We start from the raw sequence: 17,256 nt of genomic DNA on the forward strand, positions 1-17,256 counted from the left end.
AAAAGCATTGTTCACATATTCGGTACCATTGTCACTTTGTAAGATTTTAATACTAGAGTTGAAGAGATTCTGTGCCATGGCAACAAATGTTTGAAAGTGTGTAAAGACTTCCGATTTACGGCGCATGGGATAAATCCAAGAGTAACGCGAAAAATCATCCGTAAAAAGAACATAATACCGAAAGCCACTAAGAGAGGGCACAGGAGACATCCAAACATCGGAGTGAATGAGGTGAAAAGAAAATGAGACTGAAATATTACGATTCGAAAACGGTAATTGAGTGGATTTGCTTATAGCACAATCCGTACAGAATGTCTTATTAAATTTTATTTCTTTTCCTAACAAGGGTCCTAGGTGGGAAAGAACAGAAGACGACGAGTGACCGAGACGACGATGCCAAGTAGAGGAGTGAAGAGTGGTAAGAGCATGAGGAGCAAGGGGTTGACGGGTGGAGGAAAGTTGAAGAGGATACAAGCCATCTTCACAAGGGCCCTGAAATAAGAGTGCACCGGTGAGCAAATCATAAATTTGATAGAAATCTGGAGCAAAAAGGAAAAAGACACGATTATCTTTAGTGAACCTAGCAACAGAAAGTAAATTTGTGCGAATGGCGGGAATGCAAAAAACATCACGAAGAGTGAATGTAGAAGAGCCTAAAGAAAAAGGGAGAGTACCGGTGTAGGTAACATGCATGGAATCTCCATTACCCATAAATACATTTTGATTACCATTGGAGGGATACGGGTTGTGAAGGGATGTGCCAGGACCTGTCATGTGATGAGTGGCGCCGGTATCAGGATACCAAACGGGATCGGCCGCAGCCGCGGCTTGAGCCATATGTGCACCAGCGAAAGGAGGGAACTGAGCAGGGCCGGTGTACCGGTGCGGGCAGTGAGCCTGGTTGTGTTGATTGGTGTTGCAATTGGGACACCAGGTGGGAGGAGGACCCAACAGTCCATTAGTTGAAGCAGACCAAGGAGGGGGGCGAGGAAGCCATGGTTGCTGACCTTGCGCCGGGGTAAGAGAGGAGCCATAATTATTGTTGTACCGGCGGTGAGAAAACCGGTTGTTACGGTAGTTACCACGTCCAGTATGGTTTCGATGGAAACCCTTGGGATTATGGGGTTTATGGCCCGGGGAAGGTTGAGGTGGGGCTGGGTTTTGAGAAGCCGATGGTGGAAGGTGGTTATTAAAGAGAGCATGGGAGGATGGAGATGATGCGTTGAAGTTGGGGTCTTGGGCTTCAAATGCAAGGATGCGAGAGCGAAGTTCAGTGAAGGTTGGAAGGGAAGAACCTTGAAGAATGGCGGTTCGAAGCATGAGATGGTCTGGACCAAGGCCGCGAAGAGTAAGGGTGACTAAGTACTCAGGATCCACAGGTTTGTTTATGGCAGCCAAGGAGTTAGCAATGTGTTTGACTTGGAGCAAGTAGTCATTAAGAGATTTGGTTCCTTTTGTGAGGTCGAGGAGTTGAAACTGAAGTGAGGCGGAGCTAGCAATGGAGGTTTGTGAAAAATGATGATGAAGACATTCCCAGATAGCCTGGGCTGTTTCGCAACCAATGGTAAGTGAAATAATAGGCTTGGTCAGCGTAGTAGTGATGTAGCTCACCACAAGTTGGTCTTGTTGAATCCATGGGAGCAAAGCCGGATTAGGGACAGTAGCAACAGGAGCATCGGTAGGGGAAGGAGGGGTGGGGAGCACGGTAAGAATGGTAGCTGAAGGTTTTGGGTGAGAGCCATCAACAAACTTGTAGAGTCCTTGACCAATAAGGAATGGTTTCATCTGGCGAAGCCATTCAGGATAATTGTCTTCATCTAATTTCAGGAAGCTAGCAATACTAGGGCCGGAGGTAGCCATGGAAGAAGAGGCAGAGATCGGCTAGGGTTTTTCGAGAAGAAGAAGGCAGAGATCGGCTAGGGTTTTTCGAGAAGAAGGAGCCTAGACCTAGGTGATACCATGTAGAAAATGATTTCCCTTGTTTATTCATTCACTGAATTACAAGATATATAGAACCTATTTGATACAATAATTAATTACAATTGAAATCACCAAGTCAACCCTATACAATCATTCTAAATATAACTCAATCAAGAGGATTGAGGAGAGATATGTGGAGATGATGGAATCTTGCTAACAGTACCTTTGTTATGGCTTCTTCCAAGTTGTTGGATTTTCAACAGCTATTTGTTCTGGGCCATTGGATTTCCAACAGTATAAAAAATTTCAAAAACTCCTACAACGGCTAGATGACGTGACACATTCTGGACCGTTGATTTCCAGATCAACGATCCACGTTTTTTAGCTTTAAAAAATGTAAGAAAAATAAAATAAAAAAAGAAATAAATCAGAATGTTACCGTTGGGCCACGTGTTGAAATCTGGACTATTGCATTTCAATTTTTTTTTAATCCAACGATCTAGATTAATTAAGTTAATAAAAAATTTTAAAAAATATTCAAAATTAATAAAATAAATATGATAAAATAAATTTTTTTCCCCTATAAATACCTTATCAAATAAAATTACATAAACACAACAAATACAATTACAAAAACACACCAAATAAACCTCATAAAAAAACACACCAAATAAACTTAAAAAAAAAAAAAAAAAAACACACTTGTTGCAATCATATTTAGAATAGGAATGTGATTGTGTAAATCCTAGTATATCTAGGGATGTCTTGAAATATTCCTCATAGTAGTTATTATCCTATTAGAGTTGTAATCCTATTAGGGTAAAGATTTAACCTATCCTACTACTATAAATAAAGACACAATGGGGTGATACAACACACACCTCACAATTAAATCTATCTTTTCTCTCTCTCTTGCGGCCGACCTCTCTCCTTCTTTAGTCCTAAATACAGTTCAGTCAAATAGACCTACAACATGTTATCAGCACATTCTTGTTAGAAGCTAAGGAACTAAAGGATCATAGGAGGAGGTTTTCTTCTACAAAATTCAAAGGCTTTTATTTGTTTTCTGCCAATCAGGTACGCTAAGATATTTGAAACATCAACGAAGCATGAAAACATTCCCCATGATGTATGAACCCTCTATATTTATATTTTCCTTCCAATATATATATATATATATATATATATATATATATATATTGTATATGATTCATATATTTGTCAATATATATATACACATGTCTCATGCATTGCACAATTATTTTGCTCTGTGGAATTTGTGAGTCAAAGCATATAAATAAATTACAAGCAATTTAGGGTTCTTAAAACCCTAGAAAAGTTGAAAAAAAAAAATTTGGGAGTTTAATGAATCATGGCCGTCGGTTGCTGGCACTACCGCCAAGCATCGCACTGGCTTGCAACCCAGCTGCGTCGAGCACGCCCCAGGATGACATCGTTTTGACGTCTAACCCATGGTAGCATCCATTTGGGTTTGTTGCGAGTAAGAACAACCGCTCTTTTGGCCTGGATTTGTTTGGATTGGGCTTGCAGCTCCAGCCTACCTACTAGCACGGCCTGTAGCAATTTGTTAAGCTCTACCCTCGTACCCATGGCCCATCACCAGCAACCCACATGTTGCTGGGCTTGGTCTTGCGTCCTTGGCCTACCTGCAACAAGCCCGTGTTGCTTGTTGGGATTCACCACCTATCGCCCTACTTGCTCGCAGCCTTTGCTATTGGGCTTGACCTGCCCCGACCAAAAAACCCAAAACCCAGCCTCAGCTGGGCTTCCCAACACCAACCTGCAAGCCAGCCTTGGGTTAGGCTTGCCTCGTGCCTTGTTTTTTGCCCAAACCAGCAGTTTTTGTTGTTGGGCTCACCTAGACCACATGGCCCAAAGGCCTGTAGCCCTCCTCGAGGCCTAATGGCTTGCAGCCGAGCAGTAAGGCTTGTCCTCGCGTCATTACCAACCCACTTTTGGTTGGGCCGCGTTTTTTTTGACCCAATGCTAATTTTTGGCATCCCCGCGTTATAAATCATGCCCAAATATTTTTTTGGGGTACTTTGGTTTACTCTAATTAATTCTAATTTAATTATTACTTGGTTTATCACCAAATGAAGCTAATATGATATCTCTGTCATTATTTTGCTTCCCTGATCGACTCTATTTAGTCTCGATCTATTGAATTAATTAAAGGTGACTTGCAGTCCATTAATCTGATAATTAATCCAAAATTATTGACTTAAAGATCACTTTTGGACATTAACGATTCAATAATTTATTTTTCTACTTTGAATTGTTGACATCGTTTCGTAGTTCCAAAGCTCTCACACTTGAGTTCCCGAAACAACTCAAATCCAGTACACTTAAATCAGCATATTGCATCTTTTTTTTATTTTTTATTTTTTTATGAACTAATCGTTCATAAAACTAATTTGAACCTATAGTTTCATATTTAGTGTCCTTGAAACCCTAAGTTTTCATTCAAAACTTACCGCATGAAACCTGTAGCTTTCATCTTTAAATTAAACCAATACATGTCTATAGAACCCGAATGTTCTATGATGTATGTCTATGGATTACCATATGAGTAACTACGTTTTGTTGTACCTTCTGTTTTAGGGACATGTTGAGCTTGAACAAGCTCGATTTCACCACTCTGGAAGTATCTGAAAGAAACTACCTAAAGTAGGTTCAAGACGTGAAGCTTCGTCTTACTGCAAATGGTATTAGAGCCATCATCGAGGAACTTATCGACGCCAAACTCGTCAATGAAGCTCAGAAAGCTACTACAATGATCTTCATTCGAAGACACATCTATGATGCACTGCAAATCGAGTACCTTGCTGAGGAGGACCCACGCACCATCTGGCTTACTCTGGTCGATCATTTCGATCACCAGAAAGACATTTACTTGCCTGAAGCAAGACACGACTGGTAGCATCTACGCTTCCAAGATTTTAAGTCCGTGAATGAATACAACTTTGAAGTTTGTAGAATTCGATCACTGCTTATGTTTTGTAAAGTGGACTTAACAGATACAGATCTTTTGGAGAAGACCTATTCGACCTTCCATGCTACCAATATTATCTTGTAGCAATAATATAGGGCGTAAAATTCACCAAATCTTTGAAGTTGATCTCTATTTTATTTATTGCTAAAAGAGAACTAGTTTTTGATGAAAAATCATCAAGCTTGACCCACTGGCTCGAACGCTGTGTCTGAAGCGCATGTGACTAATTATAGTAGCCACAAATGACGAAAACATCATTGTGGCCGTGGTAATGGCTAGTAAGCCTACCCACGGGCCCAAGGTCAATAGAGCCATGGCCCACCCAAGGAAGGAAATTTGACCCAAAAGCACCAACATCTTGCACCTAAGGCCCCAAACTTCAAGAACAAGTGAAAAGCTACAGTTCAATCAGCTTCCACTGAAATAGACATGTGGTACCGCTGTGGATCAAATGATCATTGGTCACACGTATGTCGAGCTAGCCCCGAGACTATTGCCAAGTATCACTCCCGCCGTGAGTCTAACTTTGCCAATGTGGAACATCTTGAAGATGCCACTACATCCATGGAGATATCAGATTTTCAGGAGGTATTAGCTCCTATGGACGAATAAGTTTTATTCTTCTAGACATTTTTAGGGTGCTTTTACCCCTAGTGGCTGAACCCACTAGGAATAGCCGAACCCTTCCTATCTTTTTAGGTTTGTGGTTTAATTTTTGGACAATTTTTCTACGTCTTTGGAATAATTTGTTTGGTTTTTGTTTGTATTGAATTATGTATAATTATTTTATGGATATTATTTCTTGATTGATTAATTGAATGAATGGAATTATATTTATGCATGTGACTAATTCAATTAATTTATTTCTAGGTATGACTAATGGGGAAGTTAGTTATCTGGCTGATAATGCTACTACGCATACCATATTGCGTGAGCGACACTATTTTACTAACTTCATACCTAAGAAAACACCTTTGACAATCCTCTCAGGCTCATCCAACCTGATTGAAGGATATGGAAATGCGCGTATAATGTTGTCCAATGGTACTGTCTTAACAATTAAAGAGGCCCTATATTCTTCACGTTCTGCAAGAACGCTGCTGAGTTTTAGAGACATTTGAGATAATCAATATCATGTTGAAACCACTGAAGAGAATGGTTCTGAATTTCTTTGTATCACTTCTTACGAGTATGGCCAGAAGTGTATTCACGAGAAGCTAGAACGTCTCCTGAGTGGATTATACATCACAACCATTCGCATGACAACCCAAGTGGATTGTACATCACAACCATTCTAGGGCACTTTGCTGCTTTGGCATGATCGTATGGGACATCCCGGATGTGACAAGATGCACCGTATTCTCAAATCATCATATGGGCATCATTTACTTCACTACGTTGTATTCCTGCCATGCAAAGCTTGTTCTTTGGGGATGTTGAATACTCAACCCTCAATTACAAAGATTATTCACAACCCTCCAAAGTTTCTTTAGAGGATTGATGGGGATATTTTTGGACCTATCCAACCAACATGCGGGCCATTTACATACTTTATGGTGTTGGTTGATGCATCGACACATTGGTCACATGTCTGTTTATTGCCCACACGCAACGCTACATTTGTGACATCCCACATCGCCTAGGGGAGTGATCCTTAAATGTATATTCCTATCCCTACCTAGCACGAGGCCTTTTGGGAGCTCACTGGCTTCGGGTTTCGTAGGAACTCTGAAGTTAAGCGAGAAGGGGGCTAGAGCAATCCCATGATGGGTGACCCACTGGGAAGTTGCTCGTGAGTTCCCAAAAACAAAACCGTGAGGGAATGGTAAGCCCAAAGCGGACAATATCGTGCTACGGTGGTGGAACGGGCCCGAGAAGTGATCTGCCCTGGGCCGGGATGTGACAAATTGGTATCAGAGCCTAACCCTGGCCGCATGTGTGCCGACGAGGACGTCGGGCCCCTAAGGGGAGTGGATTGTGACATCCCACATCGCCCAAGGGAGTGATCCTTAAATGTATATTCCCATCCCTACCTAGCACGAGGCCTTTTGGGAGCTCACTGGCTTCGGGTTCTGTAGGAACTCCAAAGTTAAGCGAGAAGGGGGCTAGAGCAATCCCATGATGGGTGACCTACTGGGAAGTTGCTCGTGAGTTCCCAAAAACAAAACCGTGAGGGAATGGTAAGCCCAAAACGGACAATATCGTGCTACGGTGGTGGAGCGGGCCCGGGAAGTGATTCGCCTCGGGCCAGGATGTGACAACATTTTCAAAACTCCTATCATGAATTATTAAGCTTAGGGCTCACCATCCTAATTGTCTGATTAAGTCGATTCGATTAGATAATGCTGGAGAGTTTACCTCACAAACTTTTGACGACTATTACATGTTAGTTGGGATTGAAGTCGAACATCATGTACCCCATGTTCACACCCAAAACGTCTTGGTAGAAGCTTTCATAAAGGGCCTGTAATTGATAGCTCGGACCTTGGTTATGTGAACCAAATTACCGGTATCTGCCTAGGGCTATGCAATATTGCACGCAACTATTTTGGTTTGCTTGAGGCCTACCGCTACCCAACCTCATTTCACCGTTACAGTTGGTTATTGGATACGAGCTTGATGTCTCGTATTTACGCGTGTTTGGGTGTATAGTCTATATGCCAATAGCACCGCCACTACGTACCAAAATAGGTCATTAGAGAAGAATGAGAATCTATGTCGGTTATGATTCGCCATCAATTATTCACTATTTAGAGCCATTGACAGGAGATTTCTTTACCACACATTTTGCAGATTGTCACTTTGATGATACAGTCTTCATATCGTTAAGGGGAGATAAGAACACTAACGTTCCTATAGAATACTGCTAATTGTTATGGTATGCTCTCACTATGTCTCATTTAGATCCCCACTATGTTTAGTCTGGAATTGAAGTACGACATATTCTAGAACTTCAGAGCATTACTCAAAGTATGCCGGATGTTTTATTGATCTGGTAAACGTGACAAGATCACATATATCCGCTGCAAACAAACCTACAAAGATCGACGTACCTAGAGTACACAACAATATCGCCTGGGAAGGTCGAACGTCCCTAAGGGTGGGGTAGTCGCACATTCCACGCGGTCCGATACATTGGTAGCTAGCCAATCATTTGCTTTTACCTTGAAACGTGGCAGACCCCCTGGTTCAAAGGATTCACAACCGCATAAGAGGAAAATGATACAAATTAGTGACCCTAGTCTGAATCCAACCATCGTTCACTCATCTGTTCCAATGCATAAGGTTATTCTAGATTATAATGATGTCTTAGATGAGATAACCCTGCCTTAAGAGAATTGTGAGGTTTCGGTCCATTACGTAGTATTGGATGAGGTTTGAAATTAGAATGAGATGATCATCGTCGATGCATTTGCGTACACAATAGTTACTGACATCATACTTAGCGATGACATTGAACCACATTCCGTTTATGAATGCTGACGTAGAACGGATTGGTCAAACTGGAAATAAGAAATCTAGGTCGAACTTGATTCGCTTGCGAAACGTAAGGTGTTTGGGCATGTAGCTCCTACTCCACCACATGTGAACAACGAACTATGCCCATGCGTGTTCACAAAGAAGTCATATTCCGGATTAGTGATCGCTGCAGTTTATGTCGACGACATAAACCTCATTGGAACTCCTGCAGAGCTTGAGGAAATTATTGTTCACTTGAAATCAAAATTTGAGATGAAAAATATTGGGAAAACTTGATATTGTCTCGGCCTGGAGATCGAGCATTGTTCGGATGGAATCTTAATACATCAATTGAATTACACCCAAAATATGTTGCGACGTTTTAATGAGGATAAAGCGAAGCCTTCGAGTACTCCATGGTCGTTCAGACTCTATATGCTAAACAAGATCCTTTCTGTCTTAAGAAGGATGAGGAAGAGATTTTGGGCTTGAAGTTTTATACCTAAATGCAATTGGTGCTTTATTGTACTTGGCTTAATGCATTAGACCTGACATCTCCTTCGCTGTTAATCTTTTGGCTAGATACAGCAATGCTCCTACATGCAAACACTGCAATGGTGCTAAAGACATTTTTTACTACCTCAAGGGTATGATGAATTTGGGTTTTTCTATACCTATGAATCCTCAAGAAGAACTTCCGCCCTCTCGGTTCTCAGGTTCATTCTCGCCTTGTTAGTTAGCAGATGCTGGATATCTGTCTGACTAGGGCACATTTTCAAACGGGTTATGTCTTTACTGTTGGAGACACTGCTATATCTTGGAGGTGTATCAAGCAAACGTTAGTTGCGACTTCTTCGAATCATGTTAGGATTTTCGCCCTGCATGAAGCATCGCATGTGTGCTTTTGGTTAAGAGCAGTCATGGAACATATTTCAAGCACTAGTGGTCTTACTACCATTGTTGACCTTCCTACGATGGTCTTTGAAGACAATGCAACATGTATTAAGGAGTTAAAGAAGGGATACATCAAGGGAGACAACACTAAGCACAAAACGTCGAAGTTCTTTTATTCTCACCAGCAACAACAACATCAGAACATTGAAGTCAAGCAAATCCGCTCCCAAGACAACCCGGCCAATCTCTTTACCAAGTCATTGTCTAAGTCTACTTTTCAAAAGCTCGTCCAAGGAATCAATATGTGTAAATTATCTGAGTTGAATTGCTTGCAGTTCTCTTATTTGAAAGTTATGTCTAACTTAGAGGGAGTATTCTGAAGCATACTCACTTGATCTTTATGTACTCTTTTTTCTACGATTAGGAGCATTTTCCCACAGGGTTTTTGCTACCTAACAAGGTTTTGATGAGGCACCCATCTACTCGATTGAGTTCATTAATTTCGTCTTGTTTGACGTTTGTTTTAAACATTATGCATACTTTTCACTTTTCTCCTTAGTTTGTGGGTTTTTACCCGCCTTAGGTTTTACCATAGCGAAGTTTTGTGAGTTTTACTACCAATGCATGCTTTCTTTATATTTGAGACTCGCATTCACCCGTTGTGTCGCCAACTTCATCAACTGTTCTACCTTATCTGTTGAAGATTTGATGCAATATTTTGTTTGAGTATTTCCACACTCAAGGGGGAGTGTTGCAGTCATATTTAGAATATGAATGTGATTGTGTAAATCCTAGTGTATCTACGGATATCTTGGAATATTCTCTTTAGTAGTTATTATCCTATTAGAGTTGTAATCCTATTAGGGTAAGGATTTAACCTATCCTACTACTATAAATAAAGGCACAATGTGGTGATGCAACACACACCACACAATTAAATCTCTCTCTTCTTTCTCTCTTCTCTCTCTCTTGCCACTGGCCTCTCTCCCTCTCTAGTCCTAAATACAGTTCAGTCAAATAGGTCTACAACAGCACTAAATAAACTTAAAAAACACACCAAAAAAAAATTAAAAATCTTTCGAAATCTATTCTCAAAGATTCTAAACGATAGTGACATGTGAAGCGACGAGATTGGTTAAAAATTTTATTGAAAATCTAGTCTCAACGATTCTAAATAGGTAACGACATGTGGTGCGACGGAATTGGAGATAATGACATGTGGTGTTATGAGATCGATTAAAAATCTTATTCGAAATTACAAATAAAATTAATTTTTATTATTTTATAAAATAAAAAATATTAATATTTTAATACGAATTGCTTGGGCTATTCAATTTAGTAGTGGAGATGCAAAAAAAATTACTGTTCATTAAGGGTAGTTATTATTCACCTGAGGAGATTGAATTGCCCATTCATTTTTTGCAGAAACGATCTTTATAGAGTAATTATATCATTATAATAAAAACTGTTTTGACCATAAACACAAAATTTTATGAATCAATAATGAGCAATTTTGAATAAGAACTTCTACTTATCCTTTGAATAGCCAAACATTATTTACAATCTTCCTTTTTCTTTGGGCGGTGAAAGGATGGGGAGAAGATATTTTAGGCAATGACTTTGTGCTAAATCCCTTACTTAATCAATCAAATTGCAGCTCTTTTTCATTGCAAGTGGATTTCGGGCGGTGGATTGTTCAGCAAGTGACTGTTTTTTTTTACTAAAATTTGTTCTCCATGTAAAGAAAGCCAAGGCATGAAGACGAGGGTAAATAAAATCAAACGACCGATCAGAACAAGCTCAAAGAAGAAAAGCCTTCTCATTTTTAGATCAGAAACCCTTTCTCTGTCCAAAACTTTTCCAAGCTTTAGACTATAAACCTTTGATCCCAAAAAGCTTTCAAACTTAGAATTAACTCTGCCACTTCTCTTAGTGGTATCGATTTATTAGCCTTAGGAAGAATCCCTTTTAGGAACTCTCTTTTTCTCAAAGAAACAAACTTGCAGGAGTCCAATCCGATCAGCACAAAGGCCAATCTGATGGCTTGCTTTGTCACACTTGGGTTGATCACTACAACTTTAGTTGCTTATGTATTTACTTATTTGTAAATTTCCAATTCAGTTTATACATATTTTCTTTGGAGCAAGATGTATTTTTTTCGTTTATGTTCAACTATTTTAATTATGAAGCATTTCAATTGAATATAAAAAAAATAAAAAAAATATTGAGTTAAGCCTATTCCGCTCAATGTCATAATCTTTTGGTTAGAAGTTAAATAGCGCAATTTCATTACAAACACACCATTTACTAGCAGAAACTAGTAGTGGCACACTCTTAATCTTTAACTATAGGTTCATATATAAGTTCCCGACCCACAACCAAAGCTAATTAAATTTTATTTGTCGAACAACTTGCATAAACTGCACCTGAAACTGGCATCTCATAATACCCAACACCTTACATACCCTTTTCCAGATGAGGATCCTCTCCGGATCCTCACATCATGGTCGTTCATTGTATACCATGCCGTCAATTTTCGTTAAATACTATTGTGTTTAATTTTAAATAAATAAATTTAAAATGACATATAACTGCACGATGTACGATAAACAGTTAGGATGTGATGATCCCTAGAATCCCCACAACTTGGATCCGGATGGGATCCAAATCCCCCCTTTGCCCTCAATTTATATAAAAGTCAATGTTTTCTTAATGCATAAACATGTGGGAGTTTTAACGAAACACTTTCGGTACTGTTCACTTTTAACGAAAAATCACATTTTTACCTTTCCTTTGTACTATTTACTACACCTTTATTTGTCATCTTTTATTAAAAGTAAAGTTTTTATTTTTTTTTATTTTTTTAACTTTTCGTTAGTTTTCCTTAAACATAAAACGAGGGAATAATATTTACCCAACAATAAACATGGGGAAATTATCTTGATTTTCATATTATCATAAAACATTGGATAAACCAGTGTATTATCATCAATATATCGATATTTTATCGATATTATCGCGATAATATCGAATACGATATTTTCAGCATTGTTTCAAGTATATTTGGGTAATATATCGCGATATTATTGATAATATCGCGAGATGAAACCCAAAAATACTTGAAAAATTCTGAAAAGTCTTAATTTTGCGCATAGAGGGATTCGAACCCCACCCTTTGTCAATCACGCACTTGGGCCTTATCCAACTTGCTACAGATGTGTTTGTGATTACATATTCAGCCTGTAATATTTATATGGTCGTTACGATGTCTGCAAGGCTTGCAAGCTAATATATAATAGGGTTAAGTACAAAAAACTACCTCAACTATTGGCGTAATGACATTTTCATACCTCATCTTTTAAAATTGACAATGTCATACCTCATCTTTATAATTTGGTCCAATGTTATATCTCCGTTAACTTGTCCGTGAATTGGTCTGTTAAATGCTAACATGGCATAATCCGAGGCCCAGATCCTTGCCTAGATGGATTCCACGTGGCACCACACCCAATGTTTTCTTGCCAAATGTCATCCACGTCAGAAAATATATTTGATTTTTTTTTGGTAATTTGAATTTTGAATTTTCCCGCCAAAAAAAAAACCTATGATATATACCATTTTAAGCACAGATTATCATCCTTAAGCACATATTATATCATCCTTGACCTCAAATTTAAAAAATCTCACCCAAAAATAATGGATATAACCACAACAACAGCAAAACAAGTGTATTCAAGCACAAACTACTCATCATTTGCAAGAAAAATATGAAATAGACCAAATTAAGCATAAAACCTGCTTAATTATCCATAAATTGTTAAACCTGTGCAAAAAATTAACAGAATTCATCTAGCATCTCCAACCAACATTACAAAACCTACTGAATTCATAAAACCTGCTACATCATCCATTCAATTCACAAAAGGCCTATTGGATGCATAAAACCTGTTCAAACTTTACAATTCCTTTACAAAAAACAACCATCTGTGCAAAAAACGTGGCTGTGGCTGGGTTGATTGGTATTTCTGTGCTTGGTGCCTTTGGATGATTCAGTTAGTGGATTGCTTGGTCTTTCTCTGCTTGGTGCTTCTAGGTGATTCAGCTACTGATTGTAATGCCTAAATCCAAAGTTCATTTAGAGACCAAGCAAGCTTTTTAACTAAATCCAAATGTTTTACAACTAAGGAAATGGTTAAGTTTTTACCTTTGTTTTCCTCGTCCTCTTTTTAGGTGCAGTTTGTCCTTGAGCAGATGTGGATGCCTACAAAGTAGAAAATGATGTTAAAGGATTAAGAGTGTAATATGATGTTAAGGGATTTAAAAAATCATATAAAGTAGAAAATGTTACCTGTTTGTCCCTTGGAGGAAGATGTCTATGATGGGTTCTTGCATTATGACCTTCATTTTTGCATACGGTACATTTCAAAGTGCCTTGGCCTTTCCTTCCTAGCTTAAGTGGTTGAGGAGGACCTTGAGGATTATTGGTTGGGTTTGTGGGAGTTTGTTCACCCTCATTGTCCATCTCAGCAGCTTCCTTGTTCCTCTTCTTCCTCGGCCTTCCAGGTTGCCTTGTATATGTAGGAGGCAATATTGGCAGTTTATCAGTTTCCTCCCACATAGACATCCCATTCATCGGCATTACTAAATGAGAATACAGCTCTAAGTATCGCGCCCTCGAATAATAAGCATTGACATAGTCTTCCGGTTTTTCCCTCTTGAAATTTATGGCCGATATTACATGGTTGCATGGGATTCCTGTAGAGGCATACTTTATGCAAGAACATGTATTCTCAACCAAGTCAACAACATATTGCTCCCCCCATCCAGCATCAACTTGAAATTTAGAGCCCCCTGACCATTGTGCAATGCACCGGCCACTCTGAATTTTGGCTTGCTCCAATTATTTCTTGATTTTAGGACAGAGATCTCCAACTTTGTTCGCCATTATATCCCTTATCATCTGAATTCTCTTCATCAAGAGTGTATGAATAAGGAGCAACATGGTGACAATAGGTTTTTGTCTTGGTATAAGTATGACAGCATTGAAACTTTCACAGAGATTGTTCAGCAACATGTCACATTTCGGATGTGTTTCAAAATGGGACTTGCTCCAATGATGTGCAGGAAACTTCACCAACCAATCGTAGGCCTTTTCATCGAGCTTCTTCAGATCCTTCATTGCTTTTTTGAAGTAGGGAACTGTTGTTGTTCTGGCTACTGACCACAAAGCATCCTTCAATGTTTTCCATTTGAATAGATTTCTGAAGTTGGTATACAGATGTCTCATACAAAATCTGTGGTGGGAATTAGGGAGGACTTTTTTAAGGGCCGGAATTAACCCTTTTTGCTGATCATTGATAAATGTCCATCCCCCTTGATTGACAATCCCAACATCAACGGCTAATAACTCTAAGAACCAAATCCAACTGGACTTATTCTCCATTTCTACAACTGCATACGCTATAACCCATGTTTCATCATTTGGGTCAATGCTAACAGCACAAAGTAGCTGACCTCCATATACATTCTTTAAATGACACCCATCTAATCCTATCATTGGTCTACACCCTGACTTAAACCCCTCTTTACAAGCCCCCAAGCATACATATATCCTTTGGAACCTCCCTTTATCCAACTTCACCTTCACTGTGCTTCCAGGGTTAGTCTTCTTCACTTCCTCGGCAAAGTCCCACAACTTTGTGTACTGCTCTGCATGTTTTCCCTCATTGATCTTTAAAGCCCTATCTAAAGCCCTGTAAGCCTTCCTCTTTGTACAACCGTGATTCCACTCTGATTGGACAGTTGCCAAAAAGGAATCCACAGGCCATGTGGGATTCAGTTTTATCCTGTCCATGTACAAATCAGTCAGCAAAGGGGACTTCATGTTCTTGTTTGCCCAAGTTCTCCCACATGTGTGTTCATCAAGTATGGTCTTGATCTGTATGTTATTCGAACCATACATTTTTCCAGCACAACACTTCCAAGAGCACCCCTTTGCACACTTTGCTACGACTTTCAATTTCTCATTCTTAGGAAAATGGATTTCTCCATATCCATTCACTAGGGAGTACATGATGACAGCTCACTTGAATTGGTCATGATCCCTGAAAACAAGCCCGAGTGTAAGAGTGGGATTCCTCATATCAGTTTTCTCATTGAACTCTGGAAATCGCTCATGTTTTTTGCCTCCTTCATCATCCGAAGAGTGTACACTCTCAAGAGCATCAGAGTTATAATCTGGATCATCAACCACATTTTGTTCTACATTTGCAGTATCAATTTCTTCTTCCCTTTGCTCTTCTTCTCTTTCCCGGCTTTGCTCAGATTGCCTTGCACTTCTTTGCTCAGAATCCCTTTCATCAAACTTGGAAACACTGGGTTATCAGTATCACTCCCATATTCACTCTTTTCAAAGTCACATTCATTTTCTTCAGTAGCTTCTTCATTCTCTTCTTCAACATTCCCCTCCAAACTAATATGTACATCAAAGAATACTTCAGTATCCCCCTCGCCTACATCCCCCTCTCCTACATCCCCTTCACCTACCTCAGCCACAGATTTCCCCTTACTCTTCTCTGGCCCTTCACAATTTTTCTCTTTCTGACCATTCCCTTCTTCAGCATTTATCTCTCCTACCTCAGTCACACATGTTTGCACTACTTAAGATGTGCAACAATCATCCACTTCTGGCCCTTCAATAGCTAGCAAGCCCTTGTATCTTATTGGTTTAAGTGATGTTGGCCCAACATCCTCTTCTGAACTGCTTATCTCTTCAATAACCACTTTACTTGGACCTATCACTTCCATGGACTTCAGAAACTGTTGCTCTTGGGTTACGGCTTTTTCTGTCGTCAATTCTTCGATATACATCTCAATCACTTTATCTTTTGGAACAAAATTGCACGTGGACTGAACATTGGAATCACTTTGAATTTGCTTCAAACCATTGGAAAGGTCCATGTTGGGAATCTTGAAATAATAGTTCATGAACCGCTCAATGTATCCAACTCCCTCCACCATATCATCTATCACCGGCAGTGACATGAGGTCTTTATCACATTTATCTATATATGTCACTTTTCCCCCAACGTACATGTCATAACTTATCTCCCCACCATGATGCAATTCAATAGAGAATAGTTATGGAAAAACTGAAATTCACAACAACAAACCCTAATTAAAAGCCAACAACAAACATAAGCAATTGCATTTTAACCTAACAAATCATTCTATATGCAACTAATGCACAACATTCTACATGCAACTAATTGCATTTTAAAAGCCAACAACAAAAATCAATGCACAACATTTTATATGAAACTATATGCAATTGACAACTATATGCAAACAGGCAATGCACATTAACCATTTCTCAACAACAACAAACCAAGCAACAAACCACCTTATCTTCACAAGAATAAACAAAGCAACAAACCCACTATCCAACCACCTTATCTTCACAACAATAAACAAAGCAACAAAGCAACCAACCCATTATCCAACAACTCAGTAACCATTTCGAATTAAGAAAGCATAAACAACCTTTTCAAACAAGAATAAACAATGCTAAAAGAATAAACAAAACCCACATTCAACCCATTCCAACACACCGTAGGAACCATTTCGAATTAACAAAGCATAAATCCACCTTTTCAAACAAGAATAAACAATGCTAGAAGAATAAACAATACCCACATTCAACCCATTCCAACACCTTAGGTACCATTTTGAATTCACAAAGCATGAACCCACATTTTCAAACAAGAATAAACAAAAAATAAGTCCACTATACATTTGGAATCATCAAAAGCACAAAAAACTTACAATAGGTAGGAGTTGTTTCGTCGGGATCTTCGCGCACGTACCACCCCATGACGAATCCTTCGATTTTCCTTCGAAGCCAATGGAACCCAGATGAAAGCCCCTTCGAACACCAACGAAGTCAGGGAAGCGAGTCGACAAGATGATTT

General features: G+C 39.2%; 1 pseudogene; it reads right to left on the minus strand.

The window, feature by feature from the left end:
* Nucleotides 1-14,186: 14,186 nt before the first annotated feature.
* On the minus strand, nucleotides 14,187-15,571 carry LOC148696202 (uncharacterized; annotated as a pseudogene).
* Between the last annotated feature and the right edge of the window lie 1,685 nt (nucleotides 15,572-17,256).

The sequence above is a fragment of the Pyrus communis genome, chromosome 6 (assembly GCF_041283825.1).
Source record: "Pyrus communis isolate YQ-2024b chromosome 6, ASM4128382v1, whole genome shotgun sequence".
Lineage (NCBI taxonomy): Eukaryota > Viridiplantae > Streptophyta > Magnoliopsida > Rosales > Rosaceae > Pyrus > Pyrus communis.